This window comes from Nanorana parkeri, unplaced genomic scaffold (assembly GCF_000935625.1).
Source record: "Nanorana parkeri isolate BGI_ZX_2015 unplaced genomic scaffold, ASM93562v1 scaffold2059, whole genome shotgun sequence".
Lineage (NCBI taxonomy): Eukaryota > Metazoa > Chordata > Amphibia > Anura > Dicroglossidae > Nanorana > Nanorana parkeri.
In genome coordinates this window covers 165,241-181,611 of record NW_017308327.1, presented here as the reverse complement: position 1 = coordinate 181,611, position 16,371 = coordinate 165,241, and the positions used below count along the sequence as shown (strand labels likewise).

The 16,371-nt window shown below is 41.5% G+C and overlaps 1 pseudogene; it reads left to right on the top strand.

Annotated features, from left to right (window-relative positions):
* Positions 1-8,587: 8,587 nt before the first annotated feature.
* The window catches only part of LOC108800537, an 8,796-nt pseudogene continuing 1,012 nt past the window's right edge, over positions 8,588-16,371 (top strand).

Below are 16,371 nucleotides of genomic sequence, written 5' to 3'. Positions count from 1 at the left end.
TAATCTCTGCGCCAGGAGTGTCGGGTCTTTCCGAGACTACCGGCGCAGAGATGAGGGGGCCCGCCAGCCGCCGGACACCAATGTGATCAACTGACACTCCCGGCGCCGAGATGGGGGGGGGGCGATGGTAACTGGCGGCCGGACACCACCGGAAACCTCTCCTCTCTGCCCCGGGGCTGTGTTTGAATGGATACTGGGCCCCCCTATAGGCTCAGGCCCCGGTGCGGCGGTAGTTTCGCCAATGATCATAGTGTATTTTAGGGTGAACTGAAAGGTTTATAAATGGCTTTTAAAGTGTATGTCTGAGCAAAATAAAAATAAAAAACACATCAAGTACATCTCTGCAATTCGTGCATTTTACCCAAGTACTGAAAAAATGGAATCGGGAATTTTCTACAACATATGGTGAACCTACCCAATTGCTCAGAGACTTTGGTCCCAGGTCTTTAGTATTTATTGTCCCCAGGTCTATAGTATGTCATCTCCACAGGTCTATAGTGTTTCATTCACCCATTTCTATAGCATTTCTTATATAACATACCTGGAGAAATGAAATATCATAGACCTGGGGAGATGAAACACCGTAGACCTGTGGGGATAAAGAGATAAAATACTATAGGCCTGTGGAGATAAAATACTATAGACCTGTAAAGAAGAAATACTATAGACCTGGGGAGACTAAATACTCCAGTAGTAACATGTTGGAGGAACAACCTACCTAATGGAGTTGTCTTTTGGCATTTATGCACTCATAAATGTTGTTTTATTGGTTTTAATATGGTGTTTAAGCAAATCAATTTGGCATTTTTATACATACATTGTTTTTAGAGTGAGTCTGTTGTCTGATATTTAAGTTGACGTAGTGGGATTTGGTATCCCTTAAGCCAAGCTATTCTTTAATTAATATTTTCTTTCCGAGTTGAATGTAATATCTGGGTAATACTGCATTATGGCTGCTAGATGGAGCTGAGTAGCATTGACAAGAACTTTTATTTCCTATGATCCTTGGCTCCATCTATTGGCCATAATGGGGTATTACATTAGACCTGAAAAGAAAATGCTAAGGACATTCGTTTTGGCCTTCATTTGCACAGAACGAACATTCACAGAGTTTCTTAGGACGAATGGCTCTGTGGATTGTTTATAAATAGACCCCTTGGTATTTTTTGTATCAAAATATATAGATAGATGGGTTTTGGATCCACGTTCAAGACTAATGCAATATATGCAAACGCTTTTTAATAGTGTTTTGGATAAAAGTTTATTTCACTTATGTGTAATCAATAAAATTGTATTTTTATTCTCTTCTAAACACCATACTCCTAAAATGTCTTCCTTACCCTCTCTTACCATTTGTATTCATGTAAAATCAGGAGTCAGATGTTGAAATAGGGATTAGTATGTTATATACAGTATATGTGTAGATTTTTTATTAATTTGTGATCTTTACAGCAAGTCAATGTGGGCCTGTATTAGGTGCATACAAGAGGTAGACAGAGGAATATAGTGCCCACCAATGAGTGGACCTGCAGTGACCCATACTACAGAGGAACCTCCATTCCCCATAGAAGATGTCAGCTGTTGAAGTCACCAGATATTTGAGGGTTGGAGCCCACCAATGAGTGGACCTGCAGTGACCCATACTACAGAGGAACCTCCATTCCCCATAGAAGATGTCAGCTGTTGAAGTCACCAGATATTTGAGGGTTGGAGCCCACCAATGAGTGGACCTGCAGTGACCCATACTACAGAGGAACCTCCATTCCCCATAGAAGATGTCAGCTGTTGAAGTCACCAGATATTTGAGGGTTGGAGCCCACCAATGAGTGGACCTGCAGTGACCCATACTACAGAGGAACCTCCATTCCCCATAGAAGATGTCAGCTGTTGAAGTCACCAGATATTTGAGGGTTGGAGCCCACCAATGAGTGGACCTGCAGTGACCCATACTACAGAGGAACCTCCATTCCCCATAGAAGATGTCAGCTGTTGAAGTCACCAGATATTTGAGGGTTGGAGCCCACCAATGAGTGGACCTGCAGTGATCCATACAACAGAGGAATTTTCATTCACCATAGTAGATGTCAGCTGTTGAAGTCATCAGATATTTTAGGAGAGATAGAGGTGACAGTTATAACAAAAGTCTGGAAAGAGTGGAAATTTACAGGCACCCATAATTGACATGAATCAGCTTAATTCTCTAACTTTCCTATTCAAGGCAAAGTGATAAATTCTTCTTGATAATCCACCTTGTTTCCTTTCTATTTAGCTTCTTTTTGGGCTCTTGCTAGGCAAACGTTTTTATGATGTTCAGGGTTCAGTGGTGTAGCTATAGCCATAGAAGCCCAGGCGGCTGCAATGGGGCACGGAAGTAGAAGGGGGCTCCATTATGTTGTTGAGGAAAATGAAACCTAGAACATGTGAAGATCACACAGTACTGTATCATTAAGGGTTGGAGTGGTTGCAGTAGATGACAACTCTAATCCCTTGTAAAGTCTGCAGTGTAGAGATGACTTCAGATGCGAAAGAGGAGTCTTTGGGATCTGGGCATCGTTATTCACAACTCACGTTTTTGCTATGGGGCCCCGTGATCTGTAGTTACAGCCTTGCCAGGGTTGTTTGTATATCAGTACTTGGTTGGAGCTGACAAAGCTGCATAATTCTTTGAAAGTTAATAGAAAATGGATTCTAAAATACCGTGTGGTAGAAAGTGATAGCCTATGGGAGCATGTGAGGGTTAGATACATTTGTAACCATAAGGTAGCACAATTGCCCAATGATCTCACCGAACATTTAGAGAAGACCAATATGCCTTCTTGCAACAGAACACACACATCCAAAAGCCATGCAAATCACTCCTTTATGCACATTAAAAAATGGAAATATTTGTAGAATTGATCCATTACAGTCCAATGCATGGAACATTTGCACACAAATCCTGAGTAGGGAGTACTTGTCTTCAAGGCAGTTAGATTTCAGGGCATGGCACTTTGTTGCACATTATCTGCATCTAGATATTTTGTACAGTGCAATGTCAAAATCGTCTTATACATAGTAGCATATCTGTGTGGGAAGCCTGAGATGGAAGCTGCCATTCTCTCTATATTAGTCCCAGGCAGTTTGTCACCCATAGTAGGAAGCCAGCAATGGATCCAACATTGTCCTTGCTACAGGTGTACTGTAAGCTCAATAGCTTCAAGCTTAATCCTGGCCCACTTTTATTACTTTGATTTAGACATGTAAGCTGAGGCTTCCAGACCCAAATGGCATTTGGGAGCTCTCGAATGCTATTCGGAAATTCGGACTCTAATAAGTAGTATTCTATAATATGAACGAATATTCGTAGCGGCAACATTGTGACCCATATATTAGGGATGCACCGATCTACTAGTATCGGTATTGGTGCCAAATGCTGAGTATTTGGGCTCCTACTCAGTCAAATGCTCTGATGCCTAGCCCGATACTTCCGGTATCAGCACATGCTGCCCGGCTTCCTGATTGGCCGGGAAGCCGGCTCCATGCTCCCTCGTCACTTGTGAAGAGAGAGCATGGAGCCGGCTTCCCGGCCAATCAGGAAGCCGGGCAGTGTGTAATGACACTTGGTGGGAAGGCTGGCCAATCGGGAAGCTGGACGCCATGCCGTCATGACTAGGGAGCATGGAGCTGGCTTCTCGGCCAATCAGGAAGCCGGGCGCCACGTCATTACACGGTGCCCGGCTTCCTGATTGGCCAGGAAGCCGGCTCCTTGCTTACTCATCATCTAGTGACGAGGAGCATTGGGACGGCTTCCTTGTTAATCGCGATACGAAATTCGGAAACTTACATTTGGATTCGGACGCATTTGGATGCATTGGGATTCAGAAATTCGGATCTGTCCGAATGTCGGAAAATTTGTATGGATTTTAAATCGGAACAAAACAAATGGCACATGTCTATTTTTATTATATTGGGTAAGAGGCAACATTTTTGTCAGGCTTTTACTTTTCTCTATGACCATTACTTCCGGTCCCTGTGACATCCGTATACAAGAAACATTGTAACTTTTGTATCGGCTCTATTTCACTCATCTTCAGATCAAAGGGATGAGCTTCCATCTGCATATGATGTCAGTTAAAGCAACATAACAAGTAAAAACAAACAAAAAAACAAAAAATAAAAATTATTTGCTCCTATTTAACCTTTTATCAAACCTTAATCTACTGTAATGTATCCTAATTAACTGATTTTCCCCTTCTCCCCTTAACTATTATTTTCCTGCTGATTTAATTTTGTTAATTTCTATCTTTCTAACTGTTCCTTTTTAAAAAAAATGTATTTAGTTTTTAATGTTTTTAGTGTCACATTAAAAATAAAGCGCAAAATAAAAAAAATAAAAAAAGACATGATTTTATTTGTAAATAACTTTGCAATCAGGGCAAATCTAACCGCACTCCGATGACATCAGCTTGAAGTAAACTTGTTCTAGGCAAAAGATACAGAAAGTCCGCCCAAGACCTTTCCCACACTGACGCGTTTCACCCAAACAGGGCTAAATAACGTTGACCTCAGCTGCTGTTATCAGCAGACTTTTTGTTATGACAGCCAGGAAATTAGTATTTTCAAGATAAAACAATCAATAACAGAACCCTTGGTATATCATTTTTATAAAAGGTGTTCTTTAAAAAGTGTATCTAAACCCAAGAACAAATATCTAATATATTGCAGCTTACCAGTCCATCGATGCGGTGGCTGCATTAGTTTTATTTTTTAGGCTTTTTTTCTTTATTTTCACATAATGATCTGACCACTAACACACTTCCTGTCTCAGGGTGATGTTAGTGATGCAATGGAGCCACTCTTGAACATCAGCACTGTCACCCTGTGGGGAGGGTGGTGTTAGATGGACTTTACTAACATTCAATCCAAACTCCAGCTAACACTTTTTAAGCCGTTACAGCAAGACGTTTTTTCTTTTTTATCCTTTTGGGTAAAATTTAGACCTAAATAGATAAAAGCTGACTGTTGTAAGCACCCCTCTCAGTGCTAAATGGTTTGTCCCAACCCTCTCTCTACCGCTTTAGCTGGACAGCTTGGTCTGGTAAAAGAGGTTGAAAAATAATACTTACTGGTCGGATCACCAGGTGAACAGAAAGGAAAAAAAAAGAAAACTAATGCAGCCACCACATCTTAGGGTTGGTAAGCCACAATATATTAAATTTTTGGGTTTTGATATGCTTTAGGGGGAATACAGACATAAGATGCTGGCTGTGCAGGCGCTATCAGGCCATCTGATCATCATTCTTATGGATGGGGCTGGATGTCACAAGTTAAAACAACAATGATTGGCTGGGAAAATGTTTCTGGGTCAATCAATTCCCCTTCGTGCAGATTACCGCTGACGAATTTCATCCGAAAATGTATTTTTATGGAAATTCGGATTGGTTTTCATTCGTCATTTCTGTTACTCGAAAATTCGGATACATCCGAATCTCCGAATAATGAAAATAATACATTTTTCCGAAACGAATCGCACGTGTCTACAAGGTTGTAGAGCAGGGGTGCCCATTAGGTAGAGGTGATCTACCAGTAGCTCTCAAAGCTGATGCTGGTAGATCATGAAGGGTGTGAATGGCGGCCCCTTTATTCCATTTTGGTATATTTATTTAGCTGTGCACACATGATTACCTATTAGCCTGAGTCTGCTGAGCCAAGCTCCCTGACACCTCTCTGGTGGATACTGGAGGTTGAAGTGCTATGTATTACATCAAAGAATATTAGTTTACACAGCCTGTTGCACTGCACTGTTTGCAAAATACAGCAAGGTGAGCCAGGAGAGAGAGACAGGAGAGACAAAGGAGAGAGAGAGAGAGGAGAGACAGCCAGGAGAGAGAGCAAGGAGAGACAGCGAAGAGAGACAGCCAGGAAAGAAGGCGAAGAGAGACAGCCAGGAAAGAAGGCGAAGAGAGACAGCCAGGAAAGAAGGCGAAGAGAGACAGCCAGGAAAGAAGGCGAAGAGAGACAGCCAGGAAAAAGCGAAGAGAGACAGCCAGAAGAGAGAGAGCGAGGGAGGTTTTTTTTTCCGTTGGTAGATCTCATGTAGCTCGTCATTTGAAAAGTAGATCTCAACACAAAAAATTGTGGCCACCCCTGTTGTAGAGTATCCTCTAAGTCTGTAGTTACCTTGACTTGCATAAGGTTCAGATGATTTTGTATAGGAGCTTGGACCTGTCTGGCTCTAGCTTTCCCTGGCTGAGCTGAAGTTTTCCTTTATTTGTCCTTCTCATTGAACATCTTGTTTTGGATACAATTTGCATCACGACGAACAAAGTCAGTTTTTTGGTTTAATCTTTGGGTTCAGACCTCATGCAGGAAACACTTTCTTATGACAGATTTATACGTTTTATTGTTTTTTTTAGTTTTGTTCCTTAGTGTTTTAATGTTTTTATAATTCCAACGTGACTAATATTTAACATACCAAATATTTCAGCTAAGGCCTAGACTAGACTACCTGTGTTAATGTGTATTTGTACGGTATGTATGTGCAAGTTAACTCTGTTGTTTACAAAATGAATGTTAAAGTTCCTAGAGGGTAAAGTCTGGCAAGTTGGATTTGGCTTTACTGTGCATTATCCTGTGATTATCTTAAAGGAAAGCTGGCAATTAGTGGATTAACACTTCCAAAATGTAAGAATGTAGTGCTGGGCTTTCTTATCACAAAACCCAGCACACTTTTGAAACATATCATCGGGAATGCACCCTTTAAATATACACTATATTGCCAAAAGTATTGGGACACCCCTCCAAATCATTGGGTTCAGGTGTTCCATAAAATGTCCTTGCTACTAAATATTCCGCGGTCACCTTTTAGTGGTATTATCACAAAGTGGAAGCAACTGGGAACAACAGCAACTCAGCCATGTAAAATGAAAGAGTGGGGACAGCGCATGCTGAAGCGCACAGTGCGCAGAAGTCGCCAACTGTCTGCAGAGCCAATAGCTACAGACCTCCAAACTTTGTGTGGCCTTCAGATTGGCACAACAACAGTGCGTTGCATCCAAGCCTTACATCACCAAGTGCAATGCAAAGCGGCGGGTGCCGTGGTGTAAAGCACGCCGCCACTGGACTCTAGAGAAGTGGAGACGTGTTCTCTGCAGTGACGAATCACGCTTCTCTGTCTGGCAATCCGATGGACATGTCTGGGTTTGGTGGTTGCCAGGAGAACGGTACTTGCCTGACTGCATTGTGCCAAGTGTAAAGTTTGGTGGAGGGGGAATTATGGTGTGGGGTTGTTTTTCAGGGGTTGGGCTTAGCCCCTTAGTTCCAGTGAAGGGAACTCTTAAGGCATCAGCATACCAAGACATTTTGGACAATTTCATGCTCCCAACTTTGTGGAAACAGTTTGGGGATGGCCCCTTCCAGTTCCAACATGACTGCACACCAGTGCACAAACCAAGGTCCATAAAGACATGGATGAGCGAATTTGGGGTGGAGGAACTTGACCGGCCTACACAGAGTCCTGACCTCAACCCGATAGAACACCTTTGGGATGAATTAGAGCGGAGACTGCGAGCCCGGCCTTCTCGTCCAACATCAGTACCTGACCTCACAAATGGTCCAACATTCCCATAGACACACTCCTAAACCTGGTGGACGCCTTCCCAGAAGAGTTGAAGCTGTTATAGCTGCAAAGGGCGGGCCAACTCAATATTGAACAATACGGATTAAGACTTGGATCCCAATACTTTTGGCAATATAGTGTATTTTTAAAATACAGATCTCATAAAACAGGAGTTCTTAAAAGTTGGTATCCATTCCCCCTGGGGGTATGGAAACCAAATGATGGAAGTACAGGGCTGGATCTCTGAATAATAAAAAAAAAACGAAAACAGGCTTTTCTGCATTACTGAACTTGAAATGAAACTGAAGATATTGACATGCGAGTAATCTTGTCAGCAATTGTGCCTCTATTACACGTTTTGGTTGTACAAAATCTGCCTAGAGGTGACACAGACAGAAATACAAACTTGTCAGATTTTAATCCTGCTACACTAAAACTAAAAACAAACATTTTGGTTTTGAATACACTTTAACATTGATGGAAGACCATGTAAGGGCACCACAGTGAACGCTTAACCTAAACAGGAAATTTTCAGTCACACTGCCCATGAGGTCCTGTCCCAATCTAAGGAGGGTAGGTTTAGGTAGGAGGAACACAGGAAAAGTGTATGTCCCCTGTTTTTGGGCAGCTACAGCTTCCAGTATAAGCCACGCTTGCCCTGTAGCATCTTTCATTCGACAGCATGCTGGAATTTCTAAGATTCCATGGTTGAAGAGCCTTGTACATGCCGTCCTAGTAGCCTACATTGAAAGCATATACCATACAGATCTTTGCATACATGCTGCCTCATTGCTTTTGGAAATATGCATTGCTGGTTCACCTGAATAGATCATTAACTGTAGCAATATAGGACCTGTGATATTCTTTGGAATGATTAACACTGGTGTCAATTGTCACTCTTTAGCTGTGAAAGTGCAGAGAATTAGGAAGACTCTGACAATCCACGATGCAGGAAAGAATAAAAAGAGATTCATCTTCATCCTGTGATAGGAAAATGGAACATGGAACACAAAAACTACATCTCAAACGTGAGCTTGGCCTTGTTAGTGGTGTCTCACTAATAGCTGGCACCATGATTGGCTCTGGTATCTTCATGTCTCCTCAATGGGTCCTCTTCTACATGGGCAGCCCGGGAGCCAGTCTTTTAATATGGGCAGCCGGTGGCATTCTGGCGATGTTGGGTGCTCTTTCCTATGCTGAACTTGGTACTGTCATAAAGGAATCTGGAGGGGAATACATTTATATTTTACGGAATGTTGGCATCTTACCAGCTTTCCTACTGGCATATACATCGGTCTTTGTAGTAAGACCTGCGAGCATAGCTGCTATCTCGTTTGGTTTTGCTGAATATGTTATGGCAACCTTCTACCAGAACTGCCCACCACCACAGGTAGTGGTGAAGTGCACAGCAACTGTCTGCATCCTTGTTCTGAGCATCATCAACTGCCTCAATGTCAGACTTTCTGCTTCTTTGATGAACTTCTTCACAGCTGCCAATTGGTGGTCTTGCTGGCCATAACTGTGGGTGGTATGGTTCTGTTGGCCAAAGGAAACACTCAGGTCTTCCAGAATTCCTTTGAAAATACAGCTGTAGGTTTTGGTCCAGTTGGAGTGGCTTTTTATCAAGGACTCTGGTCTTATGACGGATGGAACAATCTGAATCCAGTGATAGAAGAATTGAAAAATCCAGAGGTTAGTTAATGCACCGTACATCATTAATACATTATAGAAGTGCATACTAACTAGCAGACTCGCATTTCCAGGGACACTCTGTGAATGAAGGGTAGGACTGCATTCAAATGAGTAGTTGGGTATAACATAACAGATATTAAAACTTGATCAGCGTATTTCTTGTCCAATGGTTTTGTACCATTTGCCTACAAGAGCAGTTTCCCAAACCTGTCTTCAGATTGCACCAATGGTGTATATTTTTTGGATATTAAAAGAGCTAGCAAGTCTGCATTCCTGAGACACTTATAACTTCACCTGTGCACAATCTTCACATGTGGGGTTACCTGCCAAACATGCACTGTAGGTGGGAATTTAATGGGTTCTGCAGTTAGCCTCCAAAGATCTTTCTTCTGGTGAAACTACAAACTAAAATGGTGAAGATATGTGCTCTACTTTCTTAGTCTTGGACAGCCCAGTGTGGGACCTAAACCTGTTCCACTATACCAAAAATGAAACAAGACATTTGTGAGTTGAGTTCTTTCTAGCAAGGCAAAGAGAAACATGCTAACTGCAGGACCAAAGCAGTCAATCAGAAAAGTGATCATCCTTGCTAATGATTGCCCCTTATTGATTTATAGATATATAGGTGTATTTAATAAGGCAAAAGAAATGTAACAACCTATCAGAATTTTTTGAGTTCTTTAAAACAATAAAAGTGAATGCATGAAGCTTTTGCTTCTATGCCTTCTTCATCTGCCCATGGATCTTGGAGCACCTAAGCCCTCGCCATTGGCTGAGCTTGAGGTGGTAGATGGCTTTTATAACTTTATTTTTCTAGATGCTTTCTCCATCTACATTTCTTACCGAAAACACACTTCTGCTTGGTCACTAACAGCTCTTAGCCAGGCTAAGTCCTGTTCTTCTAATAGAAACAAATGGTACTGCCCAGCCTTACCTCCTGTGGACTGTGGTGCCCATGAATCTTGGAGCACCTAAGCCCCTGCCATTGGGTGAGCTTGAGATGGTAGATGTGTATTACAACTTAACATGTGTGGTGTGTTTACTAAGTAGAGACAATCGTAACCTGCATGAGAGAGACCACAGGCTGTACAGCAACAAGACAATCTGCCGTAAAGATGCCCACCTGTTATAGGTACAGCCCCTCCTCCACTTCTGGTGAGTGTTTGGACAGGCTCTGGTTATGAAGCCTGATTTTCACATGATACCGGCTCACAGTTCCATCACAGTGCTTACCTACCATATGCTGTAATTTTCGTATTTCTTCTTTACAATATATCACCATGATATTCCACGTCATTTCTCTGCAGGTTATACAGAAAACATAACTGGTCAAACAGATATTTCCACTGTTAGAAAGAAAGTTTGTCAACATGCCCCCAGCTACTGACTGATGGGGATCCTCCTGTTTGTAACTCCACCAGTCATCTGTTTTACCTACCACCTTTCACAGAATGTCCAGGCTTTCCACAAATCTATGCAGTCCAGCTTGGAAACCATTTGGTTGCTTTTACAATAAAGCCCCATTCACATGCTTTCAATTTGAATATGCATGCATTTAGAAGCACACATTGATGCACAATGACTTGCCGGTTTTTAGGATTTGCAACAATAAGCCATAACATCTGCTGCAGGTCACATGATCTGGTGTTTGGGTTACCAGTCATGTGATCTGAACCTGAGTGCTGCATGCATGCATTTTACAGCTGATTGGTACATTATTGCACACTTTATTGCCCATATCCTGCCTCCCAAATGCCTACTAATTGAGTAAATTAGGTTTGCTTTACGTTTCTTGGTTCTGCTTTATTACTAATGAAAAACCAGTACATAATGGTGATTCTTTATTACTCTGTTATTGCCTGTGTTCCAGGTGAATCTCCCGCGAGCTGTGATGATTGCAATTCCACTAGTAACATGCATCTATCTTCTGGTCAACATCAGCTATTTTGCAGTGATGACTCCATCGGAATTTCTTTCTTCTGACGCCGTGGCCATTAGCTGGGGGTCAGTTTATTTGTTATGTTGACGACTATAAAATGCTATCTTTTTCTTTCTTGATTATTTATTTATTACAATTTTACGTAGCGTTTTACATAGAGCGCATTCACATCAGTCCTTGCCCTCAAGGAGCTTACAATCTAAGGTCTCTATGTCACATGCTACTGTATATGTTGGGGAAGAAAGCTAGCTCATTCATATCATACATCCAAATTGCTCACTAATTTTTCCATCAATAGCTTCTTTATTTTTAGATGACTAACAGGGTTATTCACAAATTGGTGAAGAGTCTGGAGAAGGCAGGAGAAGTGAACGATGTAGGAGAACATAGCTGAAATGGAAAGTGTGATGAATTGGAGAATTTTTCCAGATCAGCTATATTGTCCTAAATTGTTCACTTCTCCTGTCTTCTCCAAACTCTTCACCCTTTTGTGAATAACCCTGTTAATCATTTTATCATTTAAAATCTCCATATTTTTATATATAGTTATGAGTAGATTGACTTTGGTTAATAAGAACATTTGACCAAGATTTGGATTACTCATAGGAACCTTCACTATGGCTCTTTGATCCAATGATCTGCTCAACTAATGAAGTGGTGAAGGGGCATTTTGGACTCTTTAGACTTGTTTTAGTTTACTTTTTAGCCCATGCTGCATCCAGGACCTTGCCCTGCTCACACCAATTAACATTGGGTCAACTAGTGAGTGGGATCCAATCGAGTTCCTTCTTTTATTAATGGACATGGGTGCAGGCAATTGTTGGGTGACATTAGCCATCTCAGACAATACTAACAAGTATTGCAGACCCTTATGTTGTGTTATATATGAGGAATGAAAACGACTGAGAAACAGTTAAAACAAAAAACGAGAAATGAAATAAAGGAAAAGTAATAGAGTCTATTTCCACTGCGACATAATAGTTTATTTGATGTATTCTTCAACAACCGCCAGTCTTAGTTTATCTGCAGTCAATACCTCTCATCTGCTCCGTGTTGCAGGACAATGTGTTCTCAGGGAGGTGGCACTGGACCTTGTATCTTCTGCCTGTCTCCTACCATTGGTACATTTGAAAAACAATCTGCTTTGTTGGTGTCAATGTCAGTTATGTTTCACAGTAATTTTTTTGCAGACTGAAGGTTCTGGGAAGCTGGACTTGGATAATATCTCTTGGTGTGGCACTTTCTACTTTTGGCTCTGCAAATGGAGTCTTCTTCAGTGGAGGACGTGTGTGCTATGTTGCAGCCAGAGAGGGTCACTTGGTAGGCCTTTTTGTTAAGTCTTTATAATTTGTGACTCAAAACATTACAAAATCTCAGAACAAAATAGCTTGGTAGTAGTTAGACATGTGCGATTCATTTTGTTCCAAATGAAAATTCGGACAACTTTTCAGAAAATTTGACATTCGGACACATCAGAATTTCTGAATGCCAATGCATCCGAATGTGTCTGAATCCGAATTTCCATTTCCGAATTTCGGATCCTGTCCGCATTTCGTTCAAAAACTAAACTGAATCGGACATGTGACTTTTCTGGCCAATCAGAGATGTTTTTTTCGGTTTAATTCATCCGAATGGGTCTGAACACAAATTTTTGTTACATCAAAATGGGAGCCATATACAGTATATACATATAATACTAAAGCTGAGGCTCCTAGACCCAAATGGCAATCGGGATCTGAATTTAAGATCCCCCTTTTTTCCCCAGCCCCTGGGCATGGCTTTTTACATTCCATAGTCTATGCTGCCTCATCTGTACACTTATTGTGTATGTTATATCCCACACTACATCATTCTATACACTGTGCTGTACATTTCTTATTCTGCACCAACCATACAGGCCCAGCAGCTCTAGTGCGTATCTGTGTGTCTGGGTGTGCCAGAACCAGGGTCTTTATGATAATGTTAATTGTTTTAAATGCACTCTTTTTTCTTACAATCATTGTGAAAAATCTCACCTACAGCCAAATATTCTCTCGATGGTTCACGTGAAACGGCTCACACCCTCCCCTGCCTTCATCTTAACAACTGCCATTGCATTAGTAATGATCATTCCCTCTGATTCAGCACCATTATAAACTTCTTCAGGTAGGTGAACACATTTCATCCTCGGAATCTCTTTGCCCTTCACATGTTCACTTTCCAGGCTATTAGCCTTGAACACAATAGGTCAGGGATAGGCAACCTCGGCACTCCAGCTTTGGTGAGGCTACAAATTTCAAGAGGCATTGCAAGACTCTGACAGCCTCTATGGATTGACTCCAAGAGGCAGAGGCATGATCGAATGCCAAGATTGCCTACCCCTGCAATAGATTCTAAAACAAATGCTCTACTTTTGAAAAGAGAGTGGTGTCAGCCTGGCACTGAGCCTCCCCCCCAGGAAAACAATTGAGACTGCAATGTCAGGAGCACCGGTCTTCTCAAGAAACACCTAGCCACCGTTCCAAGCTTACTCCTGTGATGGACTACAATCCTCATGTTTAGTCTACTAATTTGTATTGAGATTGTAGTCCATCACAGGAGCGAGCTTGGAGCGGTGACTACTTTACAACACACACAGGGAGCATGGGGAACAAAAGTAGTCACCCTCCAGAAGGAAGGACGGTGTCAGCAGCAATTCAGAGATGATTGGAGGATCTACAGCCGAGTGATACACAAATAAGACACATTTCTGTTAATAATTAAGGCACTTAGATGTATTTTTAAGATTTAACTCCTGAGTTTGGTGTCACTTTAATGTCAATTCAGGCCAAAAAAAATGATGATCAATTTTAGGCCACCTATAATGCCCCTACAATGTAGAAGGTCCTCTCCGCCTGTTCTCCAAGTTGTTGCAATCTTTATGATGTGTTTAGTTCTTATATCGTCTTCCTTTTATTCCAGCCATCTCTGTTCTTTCTTCTGCCGAGACATTTCATTTTGCGCAGTGATATATCCTGATTACTGTAATCTTGTTCTCTTGTCTACATTCAGCTTTACAGCCTGGATGTTCTACGGTACAACAATTGCTGGCCTGATATATATAAAGATCAAGAAGCCGGAAATTCCCAGGCCATATAAAGTAAGCCATAAAATGTTCTGCTGCTCAGCTGTATCCGCAATGTACAAGTAAATTAAAATAAAGAAAATGATAGTACTACATCATGGATAATTTCATTAAAGGAGAACTATGGGGTTAGGGCTTTTCCCCATAGTTCTCTTTAGGTTAATGGGAGGACACAAACTAGCGTCCTCCTGTCACCCTAAGCTCAGTATACCGCGAGCTACAGCCAGCGGTATACTGAGACGCCGCAGCTGAAGCAGATCCCGACAATTATGTCTGGATCCGTCCAGCTGCATGACTGACAGCTGGCTCTGCCTATCTTGAGGCAGAGCCAGCTGTACCCACCCCCTCCCCCGTCCGTTCCACCAGTGAGCGCTGGAGGATCGGAGAGGGGAGGGGGGAATCCAGCCCCTCCCCTGTCACGGCAGAGAGCCGTGACAGGATCGAGAAGTGAGCGAACGCCGGTATGTGTTCGCTCACCTCCCGATCTACTGAGCCGACCTGTGACAGTCTCATTGGGACAGGTCGGCTAGAACTATGAGGTGAGTGAAAAGCACTCACCTCATAGTTCTCCTTTAAGCACTTCAGTACTAGACTGTTAATAAATCTATACAGACCTTGTGTCACCAGGTTTCATTTATGCAGATCAAAGGGATGAGCCTCTATCTGCATATTATGTCAGTTAAAAAACCTAGACAAGTACAAAAAAATTACAAATAAAATATCTATCTATCTATCTATCTATCTATCTATCTATCTATCTATCTATCTATCTATCTATCTATCTATCTATCTATCTATCTATCACCCCTTAGTGACCCATAGTTTACCTGACTCAGCCTTAATTAACTCTTTCCTACCCTTTTTCCCTCTCCCCTTATTATTATTGCTCTATTTTCCTGTTGATTTTTTTCCTGTTTATTTCTATTTTTGTAACTTTTAATATTGCAGAAATTTCTCAATGGAACCTAAATTCGGTTGGGTCGTATTAGGGTCGTCTTTTAAATTGTAAAGTGAGGAGTAATATGATTGAAAAGCTTCGGCTATATCTTTGGGGTTATATAGTTTCTGTCGAGTACTTGGATGAATTATACATGCTATTTTGGATTTGGACTGTTGGAGTTTAAGCTTGTTGGCTAGTAATTTACTAGCCCTATTTCCTTGATGGTAGTAGGTAGTATTAAGTTTATTTAAATAAAAGGGGGGTGAAGGAGGCCGTTACTCGAGACGAGCCGCCGCCATCTTTCTGGCGTCCGTGAGGGCCGGCTGTTTTGAAGAAATCAGTAAGTTTCCGCGGCCCCCCTTTGTGTTTACGTTTGTTCATATTGATCCTGGGTGACTGAGGAAAGCGTAGAAGAAGAAATCTTCCGTTATCGTTCCCCTGTGCCTTGTCGCTATGCCCTGCTGTGGAAACGAGTCCTGATCTCTTCTTCTATGCTGCCATCTTCCACTACGGTTGGCCACGCCCCCCAGCACTTATTATTTTATCTGTACGTCTCCAGCACACAGCTCTGCTCCTTCCGCTTCCCAGGCTCAGCGTCAACTTTTAATATTTAAACTTCTTTCGTTTTTATTCATTTAAAGGCAAAATGAAAAAAAAAAAGCGCCTTTATTTAAGGCATAAATAACTTTACAATGTTTTGAACCTGAATCATAATTGTATTTTGTCATTTTGAGCATAACAATTTTTAAAATAAAAGGAAGAATTTTTATCTACAGCAACAATATTTGTTTTAGCTAATCAAAATAGAAAAACATGCTTTTTTGAGTTGTTACATTTTTTTGAATTGCATAAAAATAAAAGCAATATCACAGAAAAAAACCTTTGTTTGACCTAAAAAAACTATGTATGTATTGCTTTATTACCTTAAGTAATGACAAGTTATTGGTGAATAAACAGGCACATAGCAGAAATGTGAAAACATGCTCTGGTCCATAGGGAGTGTAACAGATGTGAGGGCTGAAGTGGTTAAGGAATATCTAAAACCATTTTTTTTAGTTTTGGCTAGAGTATGATAGGCAGGGGTATCCCTTGCATAATTG